This window comes from Schistocerca cancellata, chromosome 1, assembly GCF_023864275.1.
Source record: "Schistocerca cancellata isolate TAMUIC-IGC-003103 chromosome 1, iqSchCanc2.1, whole genome shotgun sequence".
NCBI classification, from domain to species: Eukaryota; Metazoa; Arthropoda; class Insecta; order Orthoptera; family Acrididae; genus Schistocerca; species Schistocerca cancellata.
In genome coordinates this window covers 482,972,389-482,992,489 of record NC_064626.1, presented here as the reverse complement: position 1 = coordinate 482,992,489, position 20,101 = coordinate 482,972,389, and positions in this window count along the sequence as shown.

Here is a 20,101-nt window from a genome sequence, read left to right as displayed (position 1 = left end):
ATCGCCAGTGGACAGACACAATAACAGACTTTCCAAAGAAACATGGAGCTACTTCGCCAGACAACATGTTACAGTGTTCCACCAGTCAGAACTCATATGACTCATGTAGCACTCCGCCGACCTGGCTTTAAGAGCCCGCCTATACGATCAGACTGGCAGTGTTTACCAATCGTTTGGAACAGCTCAACCAGTACTTACGCTGGCACTGGCATTGTATTCACTCGTTGTAGCACTTGTAGTAGCACTTTCTATTTTGTATTGTGTAGAGTAGATTTTGGTCAGTATTTTTCTTCCATTGTCTTGTTTCCTTATTTGGTCTGTCATCACAAGAGTTGTGGGTTTTCTTCTTGTTCTTGCTTCTAAAACTTTGTGTATGCCAAGAAGCAATCTGTGTTCAAATTGACTGTTAATTTTTTTCTTGCCGACAGCAGGACACAACAAGTACATTTGTAATACATTGCTGTTTGAAATTTTTTCATCATATACAGTTGTGTGGGGCATGTACTCTTCATTGTTCTAGATGTTCCCATGGAGCTAGGGGAGTATGAAAATCTAGCAGGGGTATGAATCTAGAATGACCAGAAGCCATCACTTCCAGCTAGTACGAACATTTTATTTTTTTCGTAGTTATGTATAAGCAATATCTCGCTGTAGGCAAACTCAGTGCCTATCTTTTTTTGTTGTTTTTTATTATAATCAGTATCTTGTTGTAGACGACTTCCATGATATGGATCAGTGGCTCCACAATAAAAATTCTGGCGAGGGTGAAATACTGGAGTGGGTGCATGAGATGGCGGCCGCTGAAAGCCAACGCCACCATTTCCTTTAGGATGAAGACGAGGAAATACTTGGCTTGGTGAGAGAACTATCAGAAAGACCGACTGAATGCTCAATCCTGGGACCCAGAGAGGAGAAGGTGATTGCGATGCAACTATCATGATCACCGCTTTTAATATAATTATTATTCTTGAATGTCGATGTACTTAGTTGTTGTTATTTGTTTACACAATCCTGAGTGTTAAACTTAATTTTTATCCCTTATTTGTATGGTACAGATATGAAACCAACAGCGCCACCATAACAGCTTGCTGTGGCATGGGCACCTAGAGTGGTGGTTCTGGGGGTGGGCATCAAACATGCACCTGCTGTGCAAAGCACCGCTTGTTGTCGTGCGACAGGCTGTGGAGGCAGCTGCAGCCATTACAGTGCGGGCCCCCTGACCCTGGCACACCCTCTGGCGTGTTCTTCTGCTGTTCTGCCCACAGGCTCGTCTAAACCATTCATATGATGAGTCATATGTTTAAAGTACGATATTGCACTGCCTCTGTAATTCTGATTACAATGCAAAGTTCCTTTGGACAGACATTCACGTCCAAAGGAACTTTGCATCGTAATCAGAATAACACAGGCACTTCAGTATCGTATTTATCTGCCGATATCTGGCAAGCGAGTTTCAATTACAACGTCTGACCTGAACAGGTCGTAGACGCGTGGCTGACGACAATGGAAGTTTGGGTTTCCTAGAACAGGGATACCAAAGCATGCCGTTTAAGCTTTGATCCCACGGTATGACAGCTATCCTTTTTCAATGATCCATCCAAACATATGAAACTCTGGCATGGAAGAGTTAAAGCGTCTTGATGCGGGATGACAATCGTAATTTTATGGTTCTTGTTAAATGCCTTCGAAGCGTGAGATTTATATGAGAAGTATTCCTGGCGTATGATTCGCTCATCTTATTCCACTGAGTGTGATATGCTGAGCGACGAAGTAATTGCGAGGTTCCAAGTCTACTGATTTAAGAAACTCGTAGTTCGCAAGTGTTATCACCTTGTGGTTCTGCCGCGAAGTGCTGTGCAATGCGCTGTTTGAGCTGATTTTATACCATACGTCCATCCTGTCTTAGACGTAGCCGTACAATGATTTCCTCACCACAAAAGTCAACAAATACCCTTCTCCAGGCCGTCGAATGTCTGAACTGTCACTGGAAGGTATGTAGCGTTGGTAGGAGTCTCAACAATCTTATACTCTGTTCCAACCGATGGGAAGAATCCGTAAATTGTGTGAATCAATCTATTGTTGAGATATAAGTTCACTCCAATGCTACACCCAACACTTATTGTGCTGACAGGGAAAATATGCACTGTCTGATAAAATTTGCAAAATTTACTAGGATCCGTCTTCAAAACTTGTCCCTTTGTGAAAGCCAGTAGTGGGCTTATTGATCCTTTCTCTTTAAGGTCAATCAATGAATTCATCGTCCTTATTTCAAACTTAAGCATACTGACATTTGCAGGGAGCTCAAAACCTTTTCCACACTGTTTTAAAATTTCGTTTAAAGCATCAGTATCCTAGGCACCATGTTTAATCTCCACAATTTCGTTTTTATCATTAATTTACAGATGCAGTTTATTGTTAGCTTCTGTGACATTTGGGATGGTGTTGTATGTCTCCAGTCCAGTCAGCGTGATACTCCAATCTCCTATGCTTAAATCAGTTTCTGGAAAGTAATTCGCACGTAATACAGACGATCGTTCTTTTAAAGCCAGAGCGTACGACATTGAATTTAAACATCAACTGGTGAATGGATGCTTAATGTCCGTCCTTATATGTCATTCGTAAACGTCAGGAGAAGAATGATGAATATATGACTACACACAGAAATGTATTAAAGCGTTGGAAGCGCCGAAAAATGTAGAACACATCTCTTTTGCCTGTGAAGTATCGTTGTAATTCTTCTGGAGGTTACACGTCGCCGAATGATTCCAAACAGCAGACGTTATTTGTACTTCTTTTTTAACATATGCTACGCAGTGAGTTCCAGGTTCTCTTGCAACATCTAGAGTCACAATTCCATATGATCCTGATTTGCACATAGTCTTCGATAATGTATTCTGCATAAACACACCTTGGAGTGTTGATTTTCTTCCTAACAAACTCAAGCAGATCTGTATTTGTAGCTCCCTGTCTGGTAGGTTTGCTTGGGGGCTTTTTTTTGTTTAGGAAGAGACCTAGTCCTTTCTTGTATGGTTTCAAGTATAGCCATTTTGTGATGGCTGCTGCTTCCATCATGTGGTAATGTCTTCGTGCCTCCTGTAGTTCTTCTGAAAGTTTTGTACCATCTTGACTGTCCTGGCAATAGCCGCAGTGCGGCCAGCAATAAACCTATCGCCGAGAGACCGGCTAAGGCAAGAACGAGGAAGGGAATAATTCCACCAGACGACTTGGGTATTGGCAGAACTCTGGGTGGATTAATCGATCTTCTTATTTTCGCTTCTTTCTGATCCAGGGCGCTTTTAGCTGCAGACTTCACTGTCAGGAAGCAGTTTTTAGTACACCCTTTGATTATCGTCTTCTTCCATAGCGCCCTACATGCAGCGCTCATAACTTGGCATAACACCCAACCCAATTTAACTTTACTACGCATAGTTTTTTAGGTCCACAGTAATTATATTCAGGAATGTGCAATTTTACTGGTAGTTTGTCGAGAATACCGCTGCCTCCGCTAATGCGTTTCCTATCACACATGAGATGTTCGTGTTCGCGCCCTGTTACATAGCAAATCGTCAGCGTCGATCGAGATGTTCTGTGATGCGGGAAAACCAAATCATCCAACTAACGCTCTATGTCCTCGACGCTGTATGACTTACCTACGAGATACACATTTGGTTCCCAGCTCTTCTGCAACTCTTCTGTGTAAAAGCATCCTGCGGTTTCAGTAGCACTGCTGTCCTTTAACAGGTAGGTTCTAGGATTCGTTCTTCGCACTTTGGAAACGGTGAATACCTCGGCTGACAAGTCTGACATGATCACTTCTCAAACGCTCTCTTGTGTTTTGAAATACATACTAGCGGTAGCGTCACTGATTGACAATCAAAAGGTTTTCGGTTGCGGGTTCGAAACCTGCAACTACTTAAATTTTGTTTAATAATCAACATTTGCCGCCGATGACTTCTGGCATAAGAAGTCATTCTTATTTTGCCAAAGACCTTTTCAAAGAGAGTGGGGGCGTGGACAGAGATTCATGACACTCTCTTGTAATTCAGGTGGGGAAACTGCCCTAGAGGCGGAAGAATCAATACTGATCAGTGGCATGAGGTTGCAGAAAGCAATGGAAATCGCTGCATTAAAGACAAATGGCTTGTTATTGAAAACGTATCATAATGATCTTTCCATTGACAAAATATTCCGGAATAGTCCCCCATTCGTATCTCTGGGAGGGGACTGCCAATGGGGAGGTGACCATGAGAAAAGCATGAATAACCAAAGAAAGGATTATGTTCTACGAGTCGGGTTGTGGAATGTTAGAAGCTTGGACATGGTAGGGAAGCTAGAAAATCTGAAGAGGAAATGCACTATATCTAGATATAGTGGGGATCAGTGAATTGAAACGGAAAGAAGACAACCATTTCTGAACATGTGAGTACAGAGTAATATTACCAGCGGCAGAAAAAGGCATAACCGGAGTAGGATTCTTTATGAATGGGAAGGTATGGCAGTGATTGTGTTACTGTGAAGAGTTCAGTGATAGGGTTGTTCTTATCAGAATCGACAGCAAACCAACATCGACAACGATAGGTCAGGTTCTCAAGCCAGCGTCCCATGCTGAAGGTGGAGAGCTAGAGGAAGCGTATGATGATATTGAAAGGGCAGTGAAAGGGGGTGAAAATCTTATAGTCATGGGGGACTGGAATGCAGTTGTCGAGGAAGGGATAGATGAAAAGGTTACAGGAGAATACGGGATCGGAATAAGGATCTCCAAGGTACACTTGGAAAAGGTGCGGTGAGACGGGAATATTTCAGTTACATTACTTCATGGTCAGACAGAGATTCCGAAATTATATATTCGATTGTATCTACCCAGGAGCGGATACAGACTCAGATTACAAAGTAGTAATGATGAAGAGTTGGTTGAAATTTCAGAGATTAGTCAGGAAGAATCAATACGCAAAGAAGTGGGATACCGAAGAACTAAAGATTGACTAGATACGCTTGATGTTCTCTAAGGCTATAGATAAAGCTATAAGGAACAGCTCAGTAGACACTACAGTTGAAGCGGAGAGGAGATCTCACAAAAGGGCAATCACAGAAGTTGGAAAGAAAAACAGGGGCACAAAGAAGGTAACTGCTAAGAAACCATGCGTAACAGAAGAAATACTTGAGATGATCGATGAAAGAAGGAAGTACAAAAATGTTCAGAGAAATTCAGGAATACAGAAATTCAAATCACTGAGGACTGAAATAAATATTAAGTGTAGTGGAGCTAAGACGAAATGGCTGCAGAAAAATGTAAAGTCGAAAAAGAAAGATTGTAGGAAGGACTGGTTCAGCATATATGAAAGTGAAAATAACCTTCGGTGAAACTAAAAACAAGGCTGGTGACATTAAGCGCGTAATGGGAATTCCACTGTTAAATGAAAGGGAGAGAGCGGATAGGTGTAAAGAGTACGTGAACGCCTCTATGAGGGGAAAGATCTGTCTGATGTGATAGAAGAAGAAACCTCGATTTAGAAGATATGAGTAATCCAGTATTAGAATCAGAATTTAAGAGGGCTTTGGAGGAGAGTCTACTAGTATCAAACATTGGCCTTAGTGCGAGGAAGAAATTTCTGAAATTTTAGAAATTTGTGGTAAGTTCCTATCGGACAAAACTGCTGAGATCATCGGTCCCTAGACTTACACTCTACTTAATCTAACTTCAAGAAACTTGCACTAAAGACAACATACACACCCATGCCCAAGGGGGGGCTCGAACCTCCTTCCACGGTTCCGCGGTTCCGCGAGAACCGTGGAAAGGCGCCATTGACCGCGCGGATACACCGCGCGGCAGAAATTTCTGAGAATGTACGTTTGAAGCACAGCATTGTGTGGTAGTGAAAGATGGACTGTGGGAAAACCGGAACAGAAGAGAATCGAAGCATTTGAGATGTGGTGCTACAGACGAATGTTGAAATAAGGCAGAAGGGATAAATAACACTCCATCAGAGTTTCTAAAGTCAGTGAGCGAAGTGGCAACAAAACGACTATTCACGTTGGTGTGTAGAATGCATGAGTCTGCTGACATACCATCTGACTTTCGGAAAAGCATCATCCATACAAAAGAGCTAACAAATGCGAGAATTATCGCACAATCAGCTTAACAGCTCATGCAGCCAAAGGGCTGAGAAGAATAATATACAGAAGAATGAAAAAGAAAACTGAGGATGTGTTAGATGACGACCATTTTGGCTTCAGGAAAGGTAAAGGCACCAGAGAGGAAATGTGGAAGCAAGACTAAAGAGAAATCAAGACACGTTCATAGCATTTGTCGACCTGAAAAAGTGTTTGGCAATGTAAAATGGTGAAAGATCTTCGAAATTCTGAGAAAAATAGTCGTATGCTATAGGGAGAGACGTGTAATGTGCAATATGTACATGACCCAAGAGGGAGTTATAAGAGTGGATGGCCAAGAACGTATTGCTAGGATTAAGAACGGTGTAAGACAGGTACGTAATCTTTCGCCCATACTCTTCAATCTGTGCATCGAAGAAGCAATGACGGAAATAAAAGAAAGGTTCAGGAGTGGAATTAAAATTCAAGGTGAAAGGATATCAATGATATGATTCGCTGGTAACATCGGTATCCTGAGTGAAAGTAAAGAAGAATTGGAATGAACAGTCTAACGAGTAAAGAACATGGAGTGAGAGTAAATCGAAGAAAGGCGAAAGTAAGAAGGAGCTAAGAAATGAGAGCAGCGGGAAACTTAAGATCAGAATTAGGGATGACGAAATCGAAAAATTCAGGAATTCTGCTACCTAGGCAGCAAAATAATTAATGATGGATGATGCAAGGGGGCATTCAGAGCAGATTAACACAGACAAAAAGGGCATTGCTGGCCAAGAGAAGTCTATTAGTATCAAACATTGGCCTTACTTTGAGGAAGAAATTTCTGAGAATGTACGTTTGCGGCTCACAAGGGAACATCCCCATCGCACCCCCCTCAGATTTAGTTATAAGTTGGCACAGTGGATAGGCCTTGAAAAACTGAACACAGATCAATCGAGAAAACAGGAAGAAGTTGTGTGGAACTATGAAAAAATAAGCAAAATATGCAAACTGGGTCGTCCATGCATAAGATAGGCAATATTAAGGGCAATGTGAGGCGAGGAGCTCCGTGGACAGTCGGCTCGCAGCCGTGCTAGCGTGCGGAGCTGCTCCGCGCGCCGTCCGACACTCCGGTCTCGGCGGTGTTTACTTCCGCGTCGCGGTGTTTGTGTCTATTGAGTCCAGTACTAACGTCCACCATGGCGCACTCGTACCGCCGTGCAACGATCAAAGTCACGTTTCAGGCCGAACATCCACGACCCAGAGCTTTCGAAGTCGAACAGTTCATACGTGAGGATCTACGTTTGAACCCCCAGGACGTAATCGGCATACATTTTTCCATCACTGGAAGTGTTGTCTACATCAAGATGTCGACGGAGGAAATTTGCAATGCCATAATTCACCGTCATGCCACCGGACTGAAATTTAAACACTCTGATGGACATATGGGTGCTGTGACAGTCGCCCATGCTGGATTCAGTCTCCGGACATTGCGGGTGTTTGAGCTCCCGTTCGAGGTGCCTCAGGATGTGGTCATTGCCGCTTTCCAACCATATGGCACCGTCTTGGGTCACGTCGCGGAGAAGTGGCAAACATTTATGACCTACCCCATATTAAATGGCGTCCGGCAAATAAAAATTGAGCTGACGAAACATGTCCCATCGTACCTGCTGATTGGCGGTGTGAGGGCCATCGTCATGTATGATGGACAGCCACGAACGTGCGCAGGATGTGGCCAGGAGGGACATGTACGTTCCGAATGCTTACACCACCGTTTAATACAGACGCCGTTACGTGAAGAGACCCAGGCTTCGACGGTCACGTCCTTACCCATCACCTACGCCAAGGTTGCACAGGACCCCGTCGTACCAATCTCGATTGCGCCAGCAGCATCGTCACTGCCACCCACTGCAGCACAACGCGCCGAGGACACACGCACGGCGTCGCCTCCAGTGCACGATTCAGGACCGTCCGGTTTGCAGACCGAAACCGATGTTCCTGTTGGAACCATGGACGTCGACCTCGGTGTCGTTCCGACATCTGCCTTTGTCCAGACGGGTTCGGCGTCAGACGACGGGCGACCACATTCTGATTCAGAGGGCCACATCAGAAAACAGCGGTCGCCTCGTAAACACAGGAAACGACGACGAACGCCTTCCGATGACGCCCTTTCTCAGACGGCCCCACGAGATGTCGACCTGATGTCTGACGGTGATCTCCCACATTGCGTCCAGTCACGCGATGTGACAGCAACAGGCGCCCCTCCTGTGACGCCTACTCTCCCAGCCAGGGACGTGTCCTCGCTGTTGTCAACGAATGACGACGGCGGTCCCCCTGCCACTCATGTTGCGGAATCCACAACACCCGTTCCGGAAGTACGTAACCGTCACATGTCCACGTCGTCAGCTTCCTGGGCCGATGACATTGAAGAAGAAGCGGAACAGACTGCCAGCGTGTCTGCACAGGAGTCCACCTTGGCGACACTGGGGCTGGCGCCCCGCTAGTAATTATCACCACCGCGGGACCACCGGCGGGTCTCCACCTGCCGGCTACTTCTACCGCACGTTCTGCAAATACTGAGGATGGCCACACACAGCAATATCGTATCGCCACGATGAATCTTGCCACCATTCTTGCCCCCCATAAACTGGCCATGTTCAGAGACAATATTTACTCTGCGGATGTGGATATAGCACTCTTACAAGAGGTGTTTGTGGCTGACTTCCTAGTTCCCACTGGATACAACGCCCATGTTTCCCCTGCATCCGATACCGGTAGCGGCGTCGCCATCCTGTTGCACGACGGACTCCCTGCAGAGGACGTCATCTACCTCCCCACTGCGCGAGGTATGGCCCTCACACTGTTCGGCGTGCGTATTATTAATATCTACGCTCCGTCCGGCACTGGCCGCCGTCATGACTGACAAACTTTTTTTGCCGAAAGCGTCACACCCCTCTTCACCGGTCCGCAGGACGATTAGGTACTCGGTGGAGCTTTTTAACTCGACACAAGAGCCCGCGGACCAATTCCCGCGACATTCCCCTTGTGCATCTCTCTCACTGGTCATCGACCGTCCACGACTTGTTGACACATGGAAGAAGCTCCACGGAATTCAACCGGGCTATACATTCTACACCTCTCACTCGTCAAGCCGCATAGATCGCATCTACGTTACCCGCTCCCTAGCTGATGGCACACGTCATGCGGAAGTCTGGCCCTTGGCCTTTTCAGACCATGATGCGTACCTCTGTGACGTCACTTTCGCCCGACAGCAAGTGTGGCATAGCCGTGGTCTGTGGAAACTCAATGTCGCTCACCTGACCTCCTCAGACTGTCGCCGTATGGTCGAAGAAGCGTGGGCACGCTGCCACCATCGTCGAGACGCCTATGACTCCACCTTATCATGGTGGCTCTCCTGTGCAAAGCCGACCCTCAGGAAGACTCTGATGAGTTATGGGAAGAAATTAAAGGCGTGGCAAACTAATACCCTGCACTTCTACTACACCATTCTACGTGACTGTACGACGATGCCTTTCTCACCAGCCCGGCAGTCGATGGTCCATCGCACGAAGGCGCAGATCTTCTTGATCATGCGGCGTAACTTGGAAGGCACTGTAGTCCGTTCCCGAGCTTCTAATCGAATCCCTCAAGAGCGTCCGTCGATGTACCACCTCATTCAGGAAAGACAACGACGACGACGAGCTCTGATCCAAGTCCTCACTGATGTGGAAGGGCGCCGGCACGACAACCAACAAAGCATCGGTCGTGCTCTCCATGCTCATTTTGCCGGGCTATACGCAGCCGTACCGCATTCTGCAGCACTGATCACAGAAGTCGCTCAGCTTACTATGAACACTCTTCCAGATGATGCAGTGCATGATCTCCAAGACGACGTAACCACCGATGAAGTGCTAGACGCTATCAAGGCGGGTTCCGTTAACAGATCTCCAGGACCTGACGATATCCCCATCGAATTTTATAAAAGTTTTCACTATTTGTTGGCTTCCACGTGGACGGCAATCGCACAAGAGCTTATGTCACTGATGACAGTGGTCCCGAGCGCCTTTCTAGAAGGCATTATTATCCCCGTACATAAACCGCGCGGGTTATCGAGGGTCCAGGACTATCGACAAATTACTTTGCTCAACAGCGACATGAAAATATTCACACGGCTACTGGCATCGCGTCTCAAGAAGGTCGCACGTTACGTCACATCCTGCGACCAGACTTCCCTAGGAGGCGACAACAACATCCGTACGGCCCTTTGCCGTTACAGAGACATGATAGCATTAGCGCATCATCAGCGTCTCCCTGGCGCCTTGGCTTCACTGGACTTTAGCCAGGCTTTCGACCGTGTTGACCACTTCTATTTACGGACAGTTCTTCAGCATATGGGTTTTCCTGGCGGTATTGTAACGGTGATTATGCGCCTGTTGAGTAGTGCAACCTCTAAAATCATGTACAATGGTCGTCTTACACCGTCCCTGGTCATCGCACGATCTGTACGGCAAGGATGCCCTCTTTCCACGATTTTGTATGCTTTCGCCTTGGAACCACTGCTCCAGGGCATGCGCCAACGTTTGGAAGGCATGGCTGTGCAAGGCCACCGTTTTTGTTGTACAGCCTACTCAGACGACATAGTACTACACTCCTGGAAATTGAAATAAGAACACCGTGAATTCATTGTTCCAGGAAGGGGAAACTTTATTGACACATTCCTGGGGTCAGATACATCACATGATCACACTGACAGAACCACAGGCACATAGACACAGGCAACAGAGCATGCACAATGTCGGCACTAGTACAGTGTATATCCACCTTTCGCAGCAATGCAGGCTGCTATTCTCCCATGGAGACGATCGTAGAGATGCTGGATGTAGTCCTGTGGAACGGCTTGCCATGCCATTTCCACCTGGCGCCTCAGTTGGACCAGCGTTCGTGCTGGACGTGCAGACCGCGTGAGACGACGCTTCATCCAGTCCCAAACATGCTCAATGGGGGACAGATCCGGTGACCTTGCTGGCCAGGGTAGTTGACTTACACCTTCTAGAGCACGTTGGGTGGCACGGGATACATGCGGACGTGCATTGTCCTGTTGGAACAGCAAGTTCCCTTGCCGGTCTAGGAATGGTAGAACGATGGGTTCGATGACGGTTTGGATGTACCGTGCACTATTCAGTGTCCCCTCGACGATCACCAGTGGTGTACGGCCAGTGTAGGAGATCGCTCCCCACACCATGATGCCGGGTGTTGGCCCTGTGTGCCTTGGTCGTATGCAGTCCTGATTGTGGCGCTCACCTGCACGGCGCCAAACACGCATACGACCATCATTGGCACCAAGGCAGAAGCGACTCTCATCGCTGAAGACGACACGTCTCCATTCGTCCCTCCATTCACGCCTGTCGCGACACCACTGGAGGCGGGCTGCACGATGTTGGGGCGTGAGCGGAAGACGGCCTAACGGTGTGCGGGACCGTAGCCCAGCTTCATGGAGACGGTTGCGAATGGTCCTCGCCGATACCCCAGGAGCAACAGTGTCCCTAATTTGCTGGGAAGTGGCGGTGCGGTCCCCTACGGCACTGCGTAGGATCCTACGGTCTTGGCGTGCATCCGTGCGTCGCTGCGGTCCGGTCCCAGGTCGACGGGCACGTGCACCTTCCGCCGACCACTGGCGACAACATCGATGTACTGTGGAGCCCTCACGCCCCACGTGTTGAGCAATTCGGCGGTACGTCCACCCGGCCTCCCGCATGCCCACTATATGCCCTCGCTCAAAGTCCGTCAACTGCACATACGGTTCACGTCCACGCTGTCGCGGCATGCTACCAGTGTTAAAGACTGCGATGGAGCTCTGTATGCCACGGCAAACTGGCTGACACTGACGGCGGCGGTGCACAAATGCTGCGCAGCTAGCGCCATTCGACGGCCAACACCGCGGTTCCTGGTGTGTCCGCTGTGCCGTGCGTGTGATCATTGCTTGTACAGCCCTCTCGCAGTGTCCGGAGCAAGTATGGTGGGTCTGACACACCGGTGTCAATGTGTTCTTTTTTCCATTTCCAGGAGTGTATATCTGCGCAGTGCAGATGAAGTACTAGCAGCACTGGCATGGGTGGCGACGTACGGCGAAGCGTCGGGGAGCTGCCTCAACGTGTCAAAATCCAAGGTCCTGCTCATTGGTGAGGGCTTGCCGGAGAGATGCGCTGCCCCCCTTAGTGTCGCTGCCACCATACGGTGTCTTGGACTTGATTTCACGGCAGACCTGCGCCGCTCAGCGACTATCAATGGTAGACGCTTGCTACAGACAATCAGAGCAAATCTCGCAGATCACCGGCTACGAGCTCTCGACGTTATCCAACGCGCGCAATACGTGAACATGTATCATGCTTCCCGTATACCACACGTGGCTCAAGTACTACCAGTCCCATATCTCCTGGCACGACGACTGTTGATGGCTTTCGGCTCCTTCGTCAGCTCGGGGATGTTATTCAAGGTGCAGTATGAATCCCTTGCACTGCCACGAGATCGTGGCGGGGTGGGACTCATCCACGTACCGACTCGTGTCAAGGCACTATACGTCAGCTCCCAACTAAAACTTTGGCATCGTTGCCCGCAGAGCCCTACTAGCCTCCTGCTTCACAACTTTGCACCGGAGTCCTTGTCCGCCCCAGTACTGGTATCGACCATTCCAACACCCTTTTATTACATCCAACGATTTTTCCTGGAATTCAGTTATGTCTACCGGTCCTTACCACTTACACGTTTGTACCTCACGAAAACAGTCTCCGAATTGTTACAACAGTGCCGCCCGTCCAACCCCATCGAACGTAAGTATCCACAGTACGTGTGGCGACACATATGGAAGGCGATCCATGCGCGTTTTCTCGAATCAGACGTTCAATCAGCGTGGTACATCACCGTGAATGGCAAACAAGTTAACCGAGATCGTCTGCACCGCATCCATCTCGCCGATTCATCCCTCTGCACCCACTGTGGAGTGGATGACACGGATGTCCACCGGTTCCACTGTGGCACAGCGCTAGACGTCTGGACACTTGCGCGGCGAATTTTGGCTTTTCTTACTCGCCAGACACCGGCTCAGATCGACGTCCACATCCTTTTGTACCTCGATAAGACTTTCTACCCCTCCGCCAAAACTAACTCTGTGAATTGGATTGGTGGCCACACGATCCGCTATCTTTTTACTTCTGGCGACAAGTCTACGCTAGGATATTGGACTTATCTCAACGAACGACACTGCGTCCTGATACGCAACCCACGCTATAAACAATATTTTTCCAATTTCTTACGGAGCACTTTCGATGACCCACCTAGTAGCTGGAACGTCCAAGCCCTGAGAAGCTGAAAACTGTATAAAACGAACCGACCTGAATAGATCTGCTACCCAGAACCCACGCCTACGCCAGGAGAAGACACGTTTGGACGAGCTGGCATGCTGAAGGAGGATACACTTCAGGAGCTCCTGTAAGAACTGGACTTTAACTACAAGTCGCACAACGACTTAAGAAGCTTTTCCTTATTATTCCTCATAGTTTGTTCTTAAAGGAAAAAGAAATTTGATTGTGGATTTGAGAAATTTTTTTTGTTCCACAAGATTGCTTCTTCGCCAACAAGACGAAGGAGACTCATTTTTGTTTACTGAAAGGAGACACCAGTATAATTGGAGTCTTTGTTTTCTTTAAAAAAAAAAAAAAAAAAGAAAAAGAAAAGAAAAGAGCCAGTGCACTGCGCTCTGGTACTGGAGTTCCCAGGTTCAATACCGCTCGGAAACAAATATTTTTATTTTTATTTTCACTTTCATTTATCTTGTATGTAAATATTATTTATGTATTTGTATAGATGTATGAAATTTATGATATTAAAAAAAAAAAAAAATGGTCCCGTGGTTAGCGTGAACAGCTGCGGAACGAGAGGTCCTTGATTCAAATCTACCCTCGACCGAAAATTTTAACTTTCTATTTTCAGTTTATGTGAAAAACTCTTATGTTTTCATCACTTTTTTTTGGAGTGATTATTACATCCACAAGAAAATTTAAATCGGGCAAGGTAGAAGAAACTTTTCACCCATTCGCCAAGTGTACTAGTTAGGTGGGTCGACAACATATTCCTGTCATGTGACGCACATGCTGTCACCAGTGTCGTATACAAAATATCAGACGTGTTTTCCTGTGGAGGAATCGGTTGACCTATGACCTTGCGATCAAATGTTTTCGGTTCCCATTGGAGAGGCACGTCCTTTCGTCAACTACTCACACGGTTTTGCGGTGCGGTCGCAAAACACAGACACTAAACTTATTACAGTGAACAGAGACGTCAATGAACAAACGGACAGATCATAACTTTGCGAAAATAAAGAAAGCAAAATTTTCAGTGGAAGGCAGATTTGAACCAAGGACCTCTCGTTCTGGAGCTGTTCACGTTAACCACGGGACCATGGCGCTCCTCGCCTCACATTGCCCTTAATATTGCCTATCTTACGCACGGACGACCCAGTTTGTATATTTTCCTTATTTTTTCATAGTTCCACACAACTTCTTCCTGTTTTCTCGATTGATCTGTGTTCAGCTTTTCAAGGCCTATCCATTGTGCCAACTTATAACTAAATCTGAGGGGGGTGCGATGGGGATGTTCCCTTGTCAGCATTGTATGGTAGTAAAACATGGACTGTGGGAAAACCGGAACAGTAGGGAATCGAAGCATTTGAGATGTGGTCTACAGACGAATGTTGAAAATTGGGTGGACTAAGGTGAGGAATAAGGAGGTTCCACGAGGAATCGGAGAGGAAAAGAATACGCAGAAAACACTGACAAGGAGATGGACAAGATGATATAACATGTGTGAAGACATCAGGGAATGACTTCCATTGTACTAGAGGGAACTGTAGAGGGCAAAAACTGTAGAGGAAGACAGAGATTCGAATACATCCAGCAAATAATTGAGGATGTAGGTTGCAAATGCTACCCTTGAGATGAATAGGTTGGCACTGCAGAGGAATTAGTGGCGGGCCGCATCAAACCAGTCAGAAGACTGATGACCATAGCCCCCCCCCCCCCCAAAAAAAAAAATAAAAAAATAAAAAAAAATCACCTACATTAAATCTGTTGGCGTGGATCTAGCATTTTAATACGACTGTATACTGGCTTCAAATGGCTCTGAGCACTATGGGACTCAACTGCTGAGGTCATTAGTCCCCTAGAACTTAGAACTAGTTAAACGTAACTAACCTAAGGACATCACAAACATCCATGCCCAAGGCAGGATTCGAACCTGCGACCGTAGCGGTCTTGCGGTTCCAGACTGAAGCGCCTTTAACCGCACGGCCACTTCGGCCGGCTGACTGTATACTGTACCTAGAAGTCTATTATCACGAACGACTGGCATCATTTTTATTGTGCGATGTTTGGTTCGATTATACTGTGCAATTATTTGCCCGAGAATATCGACCATTTGTGTGAGTCAAGATGACTGAATCGCATCCACATTTGTTCTTTCACTGTTGTGTTCAGACATTCCACGATACTTACCTTCAAGTGGGTAAATGTCGAGAAGTGATCTATTCCACACCGCTACATCAGAGTCTTCAAGCCGGTCGGTGTGGCCGAGCGGTTCTGGGCGCTTCAGTCTGGAACCGTGCGACCGCTACGGTAGCAGGTTCGAATCCTGCCTCGGGCATGGATGTGTGTGTGTGATGTCCTTAGGTTAGTTAGGTTTAAGTAGTTCTACGTTATAGAGGACTGATGACGTCAGATGTTAAGTCCCATAGTGCTCAGAGACATTTGGACCAAGAGTCTTGAAAACTCTATTGTAAAACTCGCCACGGTGATCTGTTTGAAGGTTGTTTGGGCTTCGATTCGTTGCTGTCTGCAGCAATCGTTCAAATACATGCACGACATCATCTCCTATTTCCTCTTTCACGGATAATGCTCAGAGAACTTAGAATAAGTATCAATGACCATTAAAATACATCTGAATCCATGTCGACGAGATCTTCCTGCCACAGATCGTCCAAACCTTTAATCATAACATTTCTAGGAGGGTATGTACTGGGTGCTGGTTTGTGCAGCCGGCCGGAGTGGCCGAGCGGATAAAGGCGCTACAGTCTGGAACCGCACGACCGCTACGGTCGCAGGTTCGAATCCTGCCTCGGGCATGGATGTGTGTGCTGTCCTTAGGTTAGTTAGGTTTAAGTAGTTCTAAGATCTAGGGGACTTATGACCACAGCAGTTGAGTCCCATAGTGCTCAGAGCCATTTGAACCATTTGTGCAGGTCTAGAACTACAGTCTAAACACTTATTCGATGATACCTCTCTCTCTAAGCTCAGAAATTATTGAAACAACTTCATTCGAATGAGTTGTACTACCAGGCGCAGCTGATGCCATGAGCAGTCGCAGCCTATCCATTAGTTCACTGGAGTCGTTGTAATATACAGGGTGAGTCACCTAACGTTACCGCTGGATATATTTCGTAAACCACATCAAATACTGACGAACCGATTCCACAGACCGAAAGTGAGGAGAGGGGCTAGTGTAATTGTTTAATACAAACCATACAAAAATGCACGGAAGTATGTTTTTTAACACAAACCTACGGTTTTTAAATGGAACCACGTTAGTTTTGTTAGAAAATCTGAACATATAAACAAATACGTAATCAGTGCCGTTTTTTGCATTGTAAAATGCTAATTACATCCGGAGATATTGTAACCTAAAGTTGACGCTTGAAACCTCCGACGTTCAGTTGCGTGTTGTAACAAACACGGGCCACGGTCGGCGGGCAGCATCTGCAGGGACATGTTTACGATGACGACCGTGTTTACGAGTGTGGCTATAGTGCACTGTTGTGGTTTGGTCTAGCTGTCGCAGTGTCCGCATGTAGCGCTTGCTTCTATTGTTATTCTGCATTCGTCTCCGCACGCAGACCAACTGTAGTACACCGTGTTACCAGACGTCTGTGATAGTGTAGTGTTGTAGGAACTGTGACCATGGTGTATTCGAACTCTGAAAAGGCGGAGATGATACTCATCTGTGGCGAGTGTCGACGAAATGCAGCTGAAGCCTGCAAGGTGTATGCAGAACGGTACCCGGACAGAGAGCATCTAACGTGCCGCACATTGCAAAACATCTACCGCCAACTGTATGCAACAGGTATGGTCGTAGCACGCAAACGGGTCCGTAACAGGCTCGTCACGAGAGAAGCGGGCGCAGTTGGTGTGTTAGCTGCTGTTGCCATGAACCCGCACATGAGTACACGGGACATTGCGAGAGCCGGTGGACTATGAGTCGAAGTAGTGTCGTGCGCATACTGCATCGTCACCGCTTTCACCCGTTTCATGTGTCGCTACATCAGCAATTAGATGGTGATGACTTTAATCATCGAGTGCAATTCTGTCAATGGGCATTAACAGAGAATGCTTTGCAGTTCTACCTGTTTACCGATGAAGCGGGTTTCACAAACCACGGGGCAGTGAATCTACGGAACATGCATTACTGGTCCGTGGGCAATCCTCGCTGGCTCAGACAGGTAGAGCGACAGCGACCGTGGACTGTAAATGTATGGTGCGGAATCATTGGCGACCACCTCATTGGTCCTCACTTCATTGCAGGGGCCCAAACAGCTGCAACATACATCGCGTTTCTACAGAATGATCTGCACAACGTTGCTCGAAAATGTCCCACTGGAAACGCGCCGACGTAGGTGGTATCAGCATGATGGTGCACCTGCACATTCCGCAATTAACAGTAGGCTGACCCTTGACAGGATGTTCGACGGGCGTTTCATAGGACGAGGAGGACGCATAAATTGGCCAGCCCGTTCTCCTGATCTTACACCTCTGGACTTCTTTCTGTGGGGTACGTTAAAGGAGAATGTGTACCGTGATGTGCCTACAACCCCAGAGGATATGAAACAACGTATTGTGGCAGCCTGCGGCGAAATTACACCAAATGTACTGCGGCGTGTACGACATACATTACGCCAGAGATTGCAATTGTGTGCACCAAATGGTGGCCACCACATTGAACATCTATTGGCCTGACACGTCGGGACACACTCTATTCCACTCCGTGATTGAAAACGGAAACCACGTGTGTACGTGTACCTCACCCCTCATGGTAATGCACATGTGCGTCAGTGAAAAAGACAAATAAAAAGGTTTCCAGAATGAGATTTTCACTCTGCGGTGGAGTGTGCGCTGATATGAAACTTCCTGGCAGATTAAAACTGTATGCCCGACCGAGACTCGAACTCGGGACGTTTGCCTTTCGCGGGCAAGTGCTCTCCCATCTGAGGTACCGAAGCACGACTCACGCCCGGTCCTCACAGCTTTACTTCTGCCAGTATCTCGTCTCCTACCTTCCAAACTTTACAGAAGTTCTCCTGCGAATCTTGCAGAACTAGCACTCTTGAAAGAAAGGATACTGCGGAGACATGGCTTAGCCACAGCCTGGAGGATGTTTCCAGAATGAGATGTTCACTCTGCAGCGGAGTGTGCGCTGATATGAAACTTCCTGGTTTCAAATAAAATGGTGTTAGCATGTGGACGTAATGTGCTATTCCAGTCTCTTCTATACCTAAGGTCCATCACCGTTCCCTTTGGATCCCTACGTAATTCGGTGCTCTCCGATACACACGATAGAACAGCGAGGAGTAGTACTCAAGCGTCAACTTTAGGTTACAGTATCTCCGAATATAATTAACATTTTACAATGCAACAAACGGCACTGATTACGTATTTGTTTATATGTTCGGGTGTGCTAACAAAACTAACGGGGTTCCATTAAAAAAACGTAGGTTTGTATTAAAAAACATACTTTCGTGCATTTTTTTATGGTTTGTATTAATCAATTACACTAGCCCCTCTCCTCACGTTCGGTCTCTGGAATCGATTCGTCAGTATTTGATGTGGTTCACGAAATATATCCAGCGGTAATGTTAGGTGACTCACCCTGTATATACTGCGAGAGTCGTTTGCTCGCACTTTTTTGCTGAATGTCAATACCATCAACGCTATCATTTTTTTCACCATCCAATATAGGTTCTACAATTTATTTGTATTTCATATTGCTTTGGCTTTTTGCATTCTTGTAATGCAATATTTCACGAAAAATTTCCAGATATTTAGGCAAATAATTTAGTTTTTGTGGATTTTAGGAAATAAGGTTCAGTAAACCAGGTGTTCTCTCAAATTCCCAAACCCTCTGCACTGGTTTTTCATTGAAAGTTGCAGGTTGCGTGCCCAACATGTTTTGTTTTTCACCACTGACACCAAATTTTTTGTCTATCCTAGCATCGTTGTTATGGTTAATGAAAGTGACATTAGCGTTATCGTCGTCGTTGTGGAATTTCGCTGAGAGTTCGTCGAGAGATTCAATATCAGATTCAAAGGTTTATCGCAGTGTCTGCTCCTACTTCAACTGCCCTAACCTCAGCAATCATAACTTCTCTCGAAAGGCTTTCCGTGCCTCGATGTCTTCATGCCTAGTCGATATCTCGTAGTGTACCAATCGAACTTCAGTGCAGCGTGAGGTTTTATACGCACATCAAAAACAGTTTTGCATCACCTCGGTTTGGAGAGTTCCGGAACCTGTACAGAAAATTGGAACAGAGATCAACACAATTTCCGCCCTTTTTATTGCTCGTGAAAATACATTGCATGTTGTACCACCATACACCGAGAGCTTGAGAGGTGGTGGTTCAGATTGCTGAACTCACCAGTACCTCTAATACACAGTAACACGTCTTCTTGCATTCATACATGCCTGTATTCGTCGTGGCATATCCCACACCTTCATCAAGGCACTGTTGGTCCAGATTGTTCCACTCCTCAACAGCGATTCGGCGTAGATCCCTCAGAGTGGTTGGTGGGTCACGTCGTCCATAAACATCTGTTTTCAATCTATCCCAGGCTTGTTCGATAGGGTTCATGTTTGGAGAACATGCTGGCCACTCAAGTCGAGAGACGTCGGTATCCCGAAGGAAGTCATTCACAAGATGTGC